Raw genomic sequence first — 11892 nt, 5'->3', positions numbered from 1 at the left:
AATTAAACTGCATAATAAAGTGTACACCGGACGGCTGTCTAGTGGAAATACCAAAGGATGCTGCTCATCAATTATGGATGACTGCAGAAACTGAAGGATCGGCAGTATTTTGGATTGGAAATTTGAGTGCAGACTTTATGGAGCCAGTTAAAATATGGGAAAAATTCATTGTGGCAAACATGCCAAAAGCAAAGCTTCCAGAATATCTGTGGCATTATTTAGTATTAAGTATTTCAAAGATGCTGTTAAATAAAACTCAGTAGAATGGTTGAGTTGTCAAACAGAACAGGTTCAACTCTCTTCGAGCTGGATAATTTTGGGACCACAAGGAGCAGCTATGAAGATAGAGGAAAATGAATATCTACAGAAAGAGTTTGATATTGTGAAAAGTGTGCCACATGTAACTTTATTGGTGTCCGAGGATTATGAACAGAAGGACATAGGAGAAATGATGAAAGAAGCAGAAGAAGCTATTTTTGCTCCACTCAAAGAGAACCATGCCATCTGGATGAGTGAGGATCAACGATTTATCAAAATCATGATTTCTACTCAAGGAAAAGGACAGCCACAGGCTGAACGAATGACTCATGAATCAATTTGCAGTCTCAAAGTGGACTCAAATTTCCTGAAAGAGGAGATGTTAAGACACATTCCAGAAAGTTTGTAGTCTCAACACAGTACACATATTGGACTAGTGAAGTCAGCTCAACCAGTGAAAGTGGAACTCAGACCAGGGGTCAGAACCCCCCTGGAAGAATCAGTATCCATTGAAAGAAGAGGTAATCCGAGCAATCAAGCCACAAATTGAAGGACTCTTGGAAGCAGGTGTACTGGCAATAACACAGAATCCACAGAGTAATATGCCGTTGTTACCTGTGCAGAAACCTGATAATTCTTATCGTTTGGTGCATGACTTAATGAAGTAGTGGCGGACTTCCCAGCAGAGGTGCCAGATCCACATACTTTGTTAATTCAGAGACAACACACTTTACAGTGTTATACTTGTGTGGAGCATTTTTCAGTGTCCCGCTCAGCGTGGAAAGTCAAGGTCTGTTTAAATTCCTTTACAGTGGACAGCACTATGAGTATAAAAGAGTACCGCAAGGATTTAAACATAGCCCTCATATCTTCAATAAAGTATTGAAAGAGGACTTGGCAGGAATAGGCCAAGTACTAAAAAGTACTTTTTATTCAATATGTGGATGACATCATGCTTTGTTCACCCGATGAGAAAACATGTCATGAGGACTCGATGAAGCTATTGCAGATACTGGCAGAAAAAGGACATAAGGTTTCCCAGAAAAAGCTCCAATACTGCCAGGAGAAAATGGTCTACCTGGGACAGGTGATAACACACGGACACAGAAGTATCTCTGACAGTCAGAAAGAAGCAATTCGCAAGGTTCCAAAAGCCAGAACTGTCAGAGAAATGATCACCTTTCTTGGAATTGCTGGCTATTCTTCAGCGTGGATTGACGATTATGCCAGTTTAACAGGACCTTTGAGAGCCACGATCAAAGATGCGGGAAATGCTCAACTTCATTGTAATCTTTCTTGGATGCAAGATGGCATTTTGGCCTTTGAAACAAGTAAACAGAGGCTGCAAGAAGCCCCAGCACTGGCGCTTCCGGACTATTCTAAGAACTCTTTGTTGTATGTGTCTACCTCTACTGCTGGTAAGTATGCGTGTGGAGTTCTTTGTCAGCCAACTGGAACAGGAACAATTCCCCAACCTATTTCTTACTATTCTACCGCTTATTCAGAAGTGGAAAGGGGACTACCACTATGCTATAGAGCCCTAGTGGGGGTTTCAGTGATGTATGACAAAGCATCATCGGTCACAATGGGTTATCCAGTGACGATTCTTACCCATCATAGTCTCAGAAACTTACTGAACTATGGTAAATACACATTGACTATGTCCAGACTTAGAGACTATCATAGGCTCTTGGAGCAAGAAGATGTCACCTTAGTGAGGTGCATCACGGCTAATCCAAACTTGCCAACACCAGAAGATTTGTGAACCACATGACTGTGTGCGAGAGACTGAGACTCAAGACTCAGGTCAGATCTGCAAGCCCTGCCACTGTGTGAGCCAGATCTGGAATATTGGACCGATGGGTCCTGCTATCGTGTGAGTGATAAATTGAGTGCTGGCTATGCAGTAGTAAAAGCGCAAGGATCAGATTTTGTTGTGGAAAAGGCTTAAGTTGCTCCTCAGCCAGCATCTGCACAGCTCGCTGAGCTTGTGGCATTAACAGAAGCATGTTTGCTTGCAGAAGGCAAACGGGTAACAATTTATATTGATTCCGCTTATGCACATAATGTGTGTCATTTGTTTGGAGCAGTGTGGAAGAACCGGGGATTTAAGAAAACAGATGGCTCTCCAATACGGCATTATGCTAAAATAATGAAATTGTTGCAGGCTATGATGAAGCCTAAAGAAATAGCAATAGCTAATTGTGCAGCTCACAAAGCGGACACGTCAAGGGTCACGCAAGGTAATAAAGCAGCTGATGAGGCTGCAAAAGCAGTGACCGGAGCAAGCAAACTGGGTAAAGTTTTTCTAGTCACTCATGAAGTGGACTTAGAAGACAAAATCACACTCAGAGATGTGATTCCAATGCAGGAAGCTGTTCCTGATTTGGATAAACAGCTACGGCTCGACTGAGGTGCCACCCAAGACTCTACGGGACTTTGGAGAAATCACGAGGGACTTATAGTGGCTCCCCTGGACCGTTTAGGTCTGATGATTCAGAAAGCATATGGGCTAGCTCATGTGGCGAAAGGAGAAGTCAAGAGAAAGATTACCAAAGAGTATGGTTTTTGGGCACCATGCTTGCTTGAACAGATACTATGTCATAGGCAGATGTGCAATCTGTCTGAAAAACAATGTTTGGAGGGGGGTGACAGTTCCTACGGGTCACATTCCAACTCCGAGGGGTCCCATGCGTGAACTGGTTGTGGATTTTGTTGACATGATAAAACCGGTTGATGGAAAAAGATAAATGCTTGTAGTGGTCGACAGATTTTCAAGGTGGCCTGAAAAGACACGCAATCTGCTGCTAAATTTTTTGTGCAGAGAAGTGATAAGCAAATGGGAATTTCCAGATCGGATATCCTCAGACAATGGAAAAGAGTTTGTGGATAAGACCGTGAGATTGATCTTGAAAAAAAACTGGGAATTAAGCAGCGCCTTGGTGCTGTTTATCATCCACAGAGCCAAGGAATTTGTGAAAAAATGAATGGGGTTTTGAAAAATCGTGTTGTTAAGATTTGTCAACACACGGGTTTAATCTGGGTAGCAGCACTTCCGTTGGCTTTAATGGCGTGCCGCTCAAGTGAATTACGTGATCTGCACATGAATATCCACGTACGTTTTCGACAGGCAAAAGAAAGAAGAGGTGCAGGAGAAGTTGGATGAACAAAAGAAGAACATAATCCAACCTGGTGACAAGGTGTTCATGAAGGTATTTAGGAGAAAGTGGTTTAAGGAACGTCGTGAAGCAACATTTGAGGTTGTTCACAGTACAGGAACTACAGTACAGGTAAAAGGATCTCCAACGTGGTATCATTTGTCACATTGTGTCAAGGCACCAAGTGAAGAGGTACTGCACTCCCAGGGTCAACATGGGAGAGGCTCAAGTGAGCCAGGAGGTGATGACAAGGACCGAGCGCTGGAGATACATAGAGATCTTCAGGGTCAAGGTTCAGACAACAAAAAAGTTGTCCATGTTGGGGACAATGATGCTGGTACTGAGCACATTTCTGATGATGCCAGGAATAACTCAGCAGGCAGTGGACAAGAAAGAAGGTTTAGAGAAATCGACCTTCAACGTGTCCCAGACACAGCAGAATTTGCAGCAGCAAGAAATGGAGACTCCAATGCAGGAGAATCTAGAGACTCAATTAAGCAAAAGAGTCCTAGACCGTTTCGGAAAAGAGTCAAACCAAAGCACTATGACAAGTAGGGTGGAAGCAACCCTAGAGAAACCTGTTCCTTTGACACTGAACTATGGTAATGTAACTATAGGATACTTTAAGGACATTTGGTGGGTGTGTGGTGATAAAGCGTATATATTTTTGCCATATGGGTGGATAGGATGCTGTTATATGGCAACCTTGAAGCTTCCATATGAGGTCTTTACCGTACAGAAGGGTACAGCACCAGAAGGGGACCAATCCAATGATATTGTAAGAAGTAGAAGGAAAAGAGAATAAGCTCAATTTCACAATTTGGAATCTTATCATTGGAGAATAAATTTGGGAGAAAAGTGGGGCATAGGATTTTTTCCATGGTATGGTGTTGTGTTTTTGGCAGATCATATTGATAACATTACATATACTTTACAGGGTTTCGCAAATTAAACTATTAAAGGGTTTGAACTCTTGTCAAACACTCAAAAGAGTCACAGACTGACACTGTTTAAACATGATATGGCTCTTGATTATATTTTGGCCAAACAAGGTGGTCTGTGTGTGGCTCTGAATTTAACAGGAGATGCTTGTTATACATTAATACCAGATAGTTCGGACAATATCACTAGTGTCATTGATGCATTGAGACATATTAGAGATGCATTTGGTCCATCAGAAGGAGCTGGATGGTCAGCTAATGCTTGGTTGCAGGATAAATTAGGACCAATGGGAGCAGTGTTGGTTCAGATGTTGGTAGCAGTTATTTTATCATTTTGTGTGTGATGTTCTGTTTTTGCACAGTGCTGTTGACTTTTGCAAAGGCCATGATTTTGAGATGGGTTGGAGTTGTGATGCTGGCGGATCAAACTCAGATGCCATTATTGCGGACAACTGACTTGGATGTTGATAATGATGTGGTGATGGAAGGAGTGGTGGAGCAATATCCATTTTGATGTGTAATCCTATTAGATTTTTATATTTAGTCTTATTATAATCTTCATATCTGTTTTTATTATTAGTTTTTACTTAATTAATCCTTACTAACCATTCTTAATTTTTCTTTTTTTGTTTATGTCTTTTAAACAAGTGGTGATTTTTCCAAGGGGGGAATAGAATGGGAGAAAAAGTAATTGGAAAATTATAAAATAGAATATTGGAAATTTATATTTATTTAGAAGATGATAATCAATGTTTAATGTTTCAAATTGCATGATTATTGTTACAAAAGATACTGTTCAGTGTTTCTTCTCATTTCAGAAAGAGAACTTTGAGCTCAGGGGATTATACAATAACAATAGACTGAAGGACTCTGAATGGGGACGCTATGATGAAAGAACAAGATTCAACATGGCATCACAGCAAGAGTTAATGCTGCTGAAGAGTTGCAGTGTCATTCTTATGTTTGAAATGATAATAAAGACTGATTCCTTATTTTGAAATGTATGAATTATAGTTTAGAGATGTGCATTGTAGAAGTAATAATTCAATGTATACACTTTTAATTAGCCATTCTGAAGAATGATGTTTCTGTCATTTGGTAAGTACATTGCAGGGTTATAATAGTTTTGGATTTTACATTATAGTTTAGTTTTAGTTAGTTTTTACTTTTTTTTTCTTTAATTAGTTTTCAGAGCAGTTTTGCTTGTTTTTATTAGTTTTTATTTTTGGTTTATTGCTTAGTTTTAGTTTAGTTTCGTTAGTTTCAGTATTAGTTTTAGTTTTTCATACTTTGTCAGGTTTAAGATTCAAGGTACAAGAGTGACTCTTGTGTAATAAAAACTCAACAAAAGATCCCGTTTAAAAAAATATATTCAACAACCAACTGTTCACAGACAGCAGCTAAATTTGTGTAATATTAAGGACACACATGAACATCAACAGGGAGAAACACAGAAAAACATGAACTCCCAAACTCAATAAATTCTACAATAAACTCCCAATAAAGTTCAGCGTCAGTGCAGCAGATTAAGAACAGCTTCTGTTTTGGAGCTAGCTTGGTTAGATGCTTGATATGTGTCCGACCTCATGCCGCATTTATGCTTGTAGCTGGGTGTGTGTGTTAATTACCTTATGGTCGTGTGCTGGTGTTTTATATGCGGTGCCGGCTGGTCCTCGCTCTTTGTGCTCAGTTTTTTGGCTGCAAACATATTTGTCCCTCTTTTTACACTTTCTCCATTCCCTCGCGTCCATTCCGACAGTTTTAGCTGCTCCCTCCAGGAATTTGCTGACATTTGTGAGTAGAGTTGCCATCCGAAAATACGGAAATTACTGAATCGTCCCTTATTTGGCAGTTAGGAGCGATTCCGTATTTTAAGGGAGGGGTAGCAACACTATTAAACAAAGTGAACAGGCAAAACATAACCCAGAGCATTGTTTCATTCATAAGAGCCGCGCACTGTTCGCTTTGTTTAATAAGGTTGCCACCCCTCCCGTAAAATACAGAATTCACAACAAGACACGCTTCTATCTGTATTATCGGACTATCGAAACTCCATACGGGACTCTGCTGCATTCTCGTCAGACCGCGGTGAGCACGCGCACGCACACAGCTGCCCGACGGCGCTCCCAGCTTAAACTCGGAGAGCGGAAAAATGATCAATCCACAAGGCTTTTAAATAAAATGACAAACAAGAAAAGGAAGGTCATTTTATCTACAATTTTAGTTAGTTTTGGTTAGTTTTTTAAACTCACAATACAGTTTTAGTTAGTTATCGTTTTTTCCTTTTAATTTTAGTTTTTACTTATTTCAGTTAACGACAATGTTTTTTCAATTTCAGTTTTCGTTATTTAGTTCGTTTTCGTTAACTATAATAACCCTGGTACATTGGGACCTCAGATGTTTTTTTCTTTTGCTTGATTTTAGGGAAAGAGGGATAGGTAAGGACAGGTCCATAGAGAAGTCCGATGGGTCGACCAGCTGATCTTATGGACTTTTTTTTAAATTTATTTACTGAGGCTTTCCTGTGTATTTGCTTAAAAGTCAGATGACAATCATTATTACTCCCGTTTTTCTTTTTGAGTTCCTCTGAGGTGCCAGAAGGTGATCGCTGCGGGCAACAGGGTCGTGGGAGAATTTTTGCAGCCTTGATTGTGTTAAGATGGTCATTTAAGAAAGAAAGCTGCCAGGCAGGGTTTTTTTTTTTGCTCCCACACCTCACAGGAAGTCAAAAAAGAACTTTTGTTAAACTCATGCTATGGGAGAAACTGTTGTTTGGAGTAACAATAAACATCTTTGTTTTTCGAGGCTTTCTAAAGCCTCGAAGGGAGGAATATGTAGTGTCTGAAATGCCTATGTGAAACTCCATGTATGTTGTCTCCTAAAGGTGTAGGAAAATTCCAGCAAGAGGCCTTCTCAGGTTTGGGAGCTCATCCTCCCTGTTTATCTTGACCAAAAAAGGAAAGTTGTAAAACTGAGGATTCTCTGACCCCCCAAGAAAGCTGGTTTGAACCAGTCTGTGTGGCAGCATGTGTACCAGATGGTAAAGCATATATAAGGTGGAAAGTGTCTTTGTTCGGAGAGTTTGTATCAATTGGCTGTCCTCTCCCAGGCGTCTCGAGAAGTCTGTTTTGACATTGTCTTTTTTGTAATAAACCTTATCTTATTCATTGAGACTGTGTCGCGAAGGATGTCTTCAACACATAGCAGAACAACACACAATAACAGAGGTATTCAACCAAGACAGCCCTACAACATCCAAAGCCTTCAGGAACTCAGGGCGAATCTCGTCCACCCCAGGGGCCCAGACTCTGCTTCCACTACAGAAGGCGTGTATGTGTGATTCAGGAGGTCCTCGAAGTATTCCTTCCACCACCTGACTATAGTCTAAGTCAGCAGCACTCCACCTGCACTACAGAACATGCAAGTAGAGCACCACTTTCCCCTCCTGAGTTTCCTGACAGTTTACCAGAATCACTTCGAGGCCATCTGAAAGTCTTTTTCCATGGCCTCACAGAACTCCTCCCACACCTGAGTTTTTACTTCGGCCACCACCAGAGCCTCGTTACACTTGGCCTGCCGGTACTCGTCAGCTGCCTCCGGAGTCCGACAGGCAAGCCAAGCCCAATAGTATTCCTTCTTCAGCTCGATGGCTCCCTTCACCTCTAGTGACCACCATCTGGTTCAAGGATTACCACCACGACAGGCACCAACCACGTTGCAGCCACATGTTACATTCTGAGTTGCCACCTGTAGTTTCACAAATAACCACTCGGTCTACTCCTGTTAGTCATTCTCACTCCCCTCGATTGAAGGAGGAAGCGTTTCTTAAAGTACGCTTGACAAAATTACAGCTAGAAGTCCAAGATAAAGCCCAAGCCCATCAGGCAGAGTTTGAACTGCGGAAATTGGAGCTAGAAGTAGAAATTGAGAAATTCCTTAAACTCGTGAAACCGGAGCTGGAGTTGCAGGCTGATAAGGAAATCAGGTTGCGCCAGCTAGAACTACAGGCACAGAGTTCCAATCCTGGTGCTCAGCCTCAGCCTCCATCTGTTATTTCTGGCTCCACTATGCATAATCCAGGCCCTTCCAGAGAACCTACCATGAGGTCTTTCGTAGGATCTAGGATTTCTTCAGCTGGCCCAGGCTCATTTAATGTAAGTAAATAGATTATGTTGGTTCCAATGTTTCGTGAGTCAGAGGTTGACACCTATTTCACTGTGTTTGAACATTTTGCTACTTCATTGGATTGGCCCAAGGAGTTTTGGCCCCTGCTACTTCAGTGTAAATTGTTAGGAAAAGCCCAAGAAGTGTGCTGAACTTTGTCACTTGAGGATAATTTGCAGTATGATGTTGTCAAGTCCGCTATTCTCGCTGCCTTTGTACTGGTGCCAGAAGCATATAGACAGCACTTTCATAACCATAGGAAAGCTACAAATCAAACTTTTGTGGAATTTGCTACTGAGAAGACAACTCTTTTGGATAGATGGTGTGCAGTGAGTAAGGTTTCTGACTGGGATGCACTTGCAGGAGTTGGTACTGCTGGAAGATTTTAAAAACTGTATTCCTGAAAGAGTTGTGGTTCACTTGAATGAACAGAAGGTATCAACTTTAAAGGCTGCTGCAGTAACTGCTGATGAATTTTTTTTAACCCATAAAAGTGTGTTTGCTAATAAATGTGACAACCCCACACAAGGTCCTTCTCAGAAGAAAGATTCCCTGTCCCTGAAGCATGAACAGTTTTCCCCTGCTTCAAAAAATGTTATTATTAGAATGTTATTATTGTCATAAGCAGGGCCATGTTGTTGCTGACTGTTTAGCTTTAAAGCGGAAGCATCAATCAGCTGAGGTCAAGCAAACAAAACGGGTTGGGTTGATCAAAACTGTTGAAAACCAGGACAGTAAGGAGAGACGGAATGAAAGTCCTGATCCGTGTTTTGATCCATTCATATGTGAGGGCTCTGTGTCCCTAACGGGTAAGCCACAGGGTGAGTGACCTCTAATTTTGAGAGATACTGGTGGGTCTCGGTCATTGATTCCAGCAAATGTGTTGCCCTTGAGTGAGTCATCCTCTTGTCATGCTTCTACACTGGTACAAGGGGTGGAAATGGGTTATGTGTCTGCTGCTATACACTGGGTTCATGTAAGGTCTAAGTTGGTTAGTGGGTTCTTTGATGTTGCCATAAGGCCCTCTTTTCCCATCAAAGGTGTTGAGCTTATCATGGGTAATGATATTGCCGGTGCAAAAGTATATCCTGCACCTGAATATTCAGACACCCCAGAAATAACTTCGGATGATTTGTCAACATGTTATCCCTTTATCTTATCTGCTAGTGCTCTGACCAGGGCTCAGACTAGACACATGGCAGAGGAAGATTTAGCAGATTCATTTCTGTCATCAGCGTTGACTGGAGGAGCCCTATTAGGTCAGATGGCAACATGTCTGATGCTACAGGGCGTGTGGAGTTGAAACAGGTTTTAGAATTGAAACCCCTCAGCACACTTTCGCTAAAATTGCCTGCAACATGTGACTCCCTCATTGCTGCCCAGAGAGCTGTCCCCTCATTGACTAAATGTTTTACTTCACTGCCTCAAAGAGGAGGCCGAAGTTGTTCATGCACCTATTTCTTGCAGAATGGGGTCCTCATGCGCAAGTGGACCTTCCGCTCAGCAAATATAATAAAGTCTGAGGGTAACGTGGGTCTGGAAGATACAGCGGGTGTTTGGTGTACAGTGTTCCAGATTGTGGTTCCTATTGACTATTGCCAGCAAGTTTTGTGCCTGGCACACGATCACTGATTGTCATCGTCTTCTTCTTGTGGGTCTGCGGTTGACCAAACCAGCTTAGAGCTCCATTACCACCACCTACTGGAATGGAGTGGGGGGATCAAGAGTTTGAAAAAACCCCTCCTCCGATTCTATAAAGTTCTCCGTCACTGCGACGGATTCCCTTTGACACTGAGTGGATCATCGCTGACATGTTTTTCCACGTCTCCACCGCTCTGTTGTGTTCGTGTGTTGTGCTCGCTGTGCTGAGAATTTCAGCTGTTATTTCTTTCTCTACTTCAGCTCCCGGACATACTGCTAGCGAGCGCAGCTATTAGCAATAGTGACCGTCCGGTACCGGAAGGACCCCTTCCCCATCAAAAAATATTTATGATACTTTAATCCCTGATTAGTGACTAAATATAGACCTGCAGTAGAAACGTATTTAGGAGAATGATTGTGAATATAAAACATTACAAGATTACGCTCACGCAGCCCCCAGCTTATCAACATAAACACTGATAACACAACAACAGCAGTCAGCTGTTTTACGTGCAGTCTGTCTGCAGAAGTGCAAAGAGGCGGAGCCGGTGAGCTCAGATGGACTACATTTTTTTCTAGCGTCCAAATGAAGCTTTTCCCTCTGTAACCTCCATTAAATCTTTACTGAGAAACAGCTGGAGGTCCTTCATCAATCAACTGATCAGTAAGTGAAGAAAAGAGATTTTTGTAGCTGCTTCATCCACCCTGTTTGTTTCACAGAGGGAAAAACTGCAGTACGGAAGTTAAAATATGCAGATGAACTGTTAATACGAAAAAAGTATTTCTTATCCGGTAATCGATGGAATAATCTATAGAATACTCGATTGCTAAAATAATCAATACAGTAATCCCTCGCAACTTCGTGGTTTGCTTTTCACGGACTCGTCGTTTAGTAGGTTTTCAATCAATATTAGTGTAAAATATTTATTTCGGTATTTTCGCTGTTTCGAGGGTTTTTGCGGTACTCGTTCTTCACATGCGTAGTACGTGTAGTACAGAAATGTATATATTTGGTGTATAAGTGTGTGGGGAGGGTTTATAAAAACTTAAAACATTGTATAACTACTACGAATACGAATACCTTTATTAGTCCCACAATGGGGAAATTACAGTTAACAGAACACCCATCCAAGAAATACAAATACCATTTTACCGGTGCTACCTTTAGCAGAAAAACAGAAAGCGATACACTGGGATAGGTAGGTTAAAAAAAATCATCTCGTACTGTGTTCATTATGAACACCTCACGAGGTTCCAAAAAACACCTCAGCAAAGCAGTAGCACATTTAAAGCCTGGAGAGCACTAGGGTGGGTAGGGGAGGGGCTGCCATCGGAGACGAGCAGGATACTGTGATGGCCACACAGCTTCCAGACCAGCAGGTCATGATAATGTTCATGGTAAGATGGTACAGTCAGCCTTGGTTGCTAGGATACCAGTTCATACAGGTCACAAGATGGGGCGGGGGTGAAGAGCATCTATTTTCAAACATCTCCAGGAGACGATTTAGATAGACAGCCATCCAAGGCCGTCTGGGAGCCAAATTCCAAATAGTGCAATTGTTTTGGTTCAGGCCATCATAACTATTTGCTGACAGACCTTACAGTTTTCTGGTTACCTCTCAGAAATCCAATCATCTGACTTTGGTTCTACTCCGCCACGCAGAACAGATACTTCAACACTCCTCCAGATGTAATCCACTTTGATTCAGCTCTACTGAGTCCGATTGCGT

This window comes from Archocentrus centrarchus, chromosome 21 (genome assembly GCF_007364275.1).
Source record: "Archocentrus centrarchus isolate MPI-CPG fArcCen1 chromosome 21, fArcCen1, whole genome shotgun sequence".
Taxonomy (NCBI): domain Eukaryota; kingdom Metazoa; phylum Chordata; class Actinopteri; order Cichliformes; family Cichlidae; genus Archocentrus; species Archocentrus centrarchus.
Note: the sequence above shows the minus strand (reverse complement) of the source record.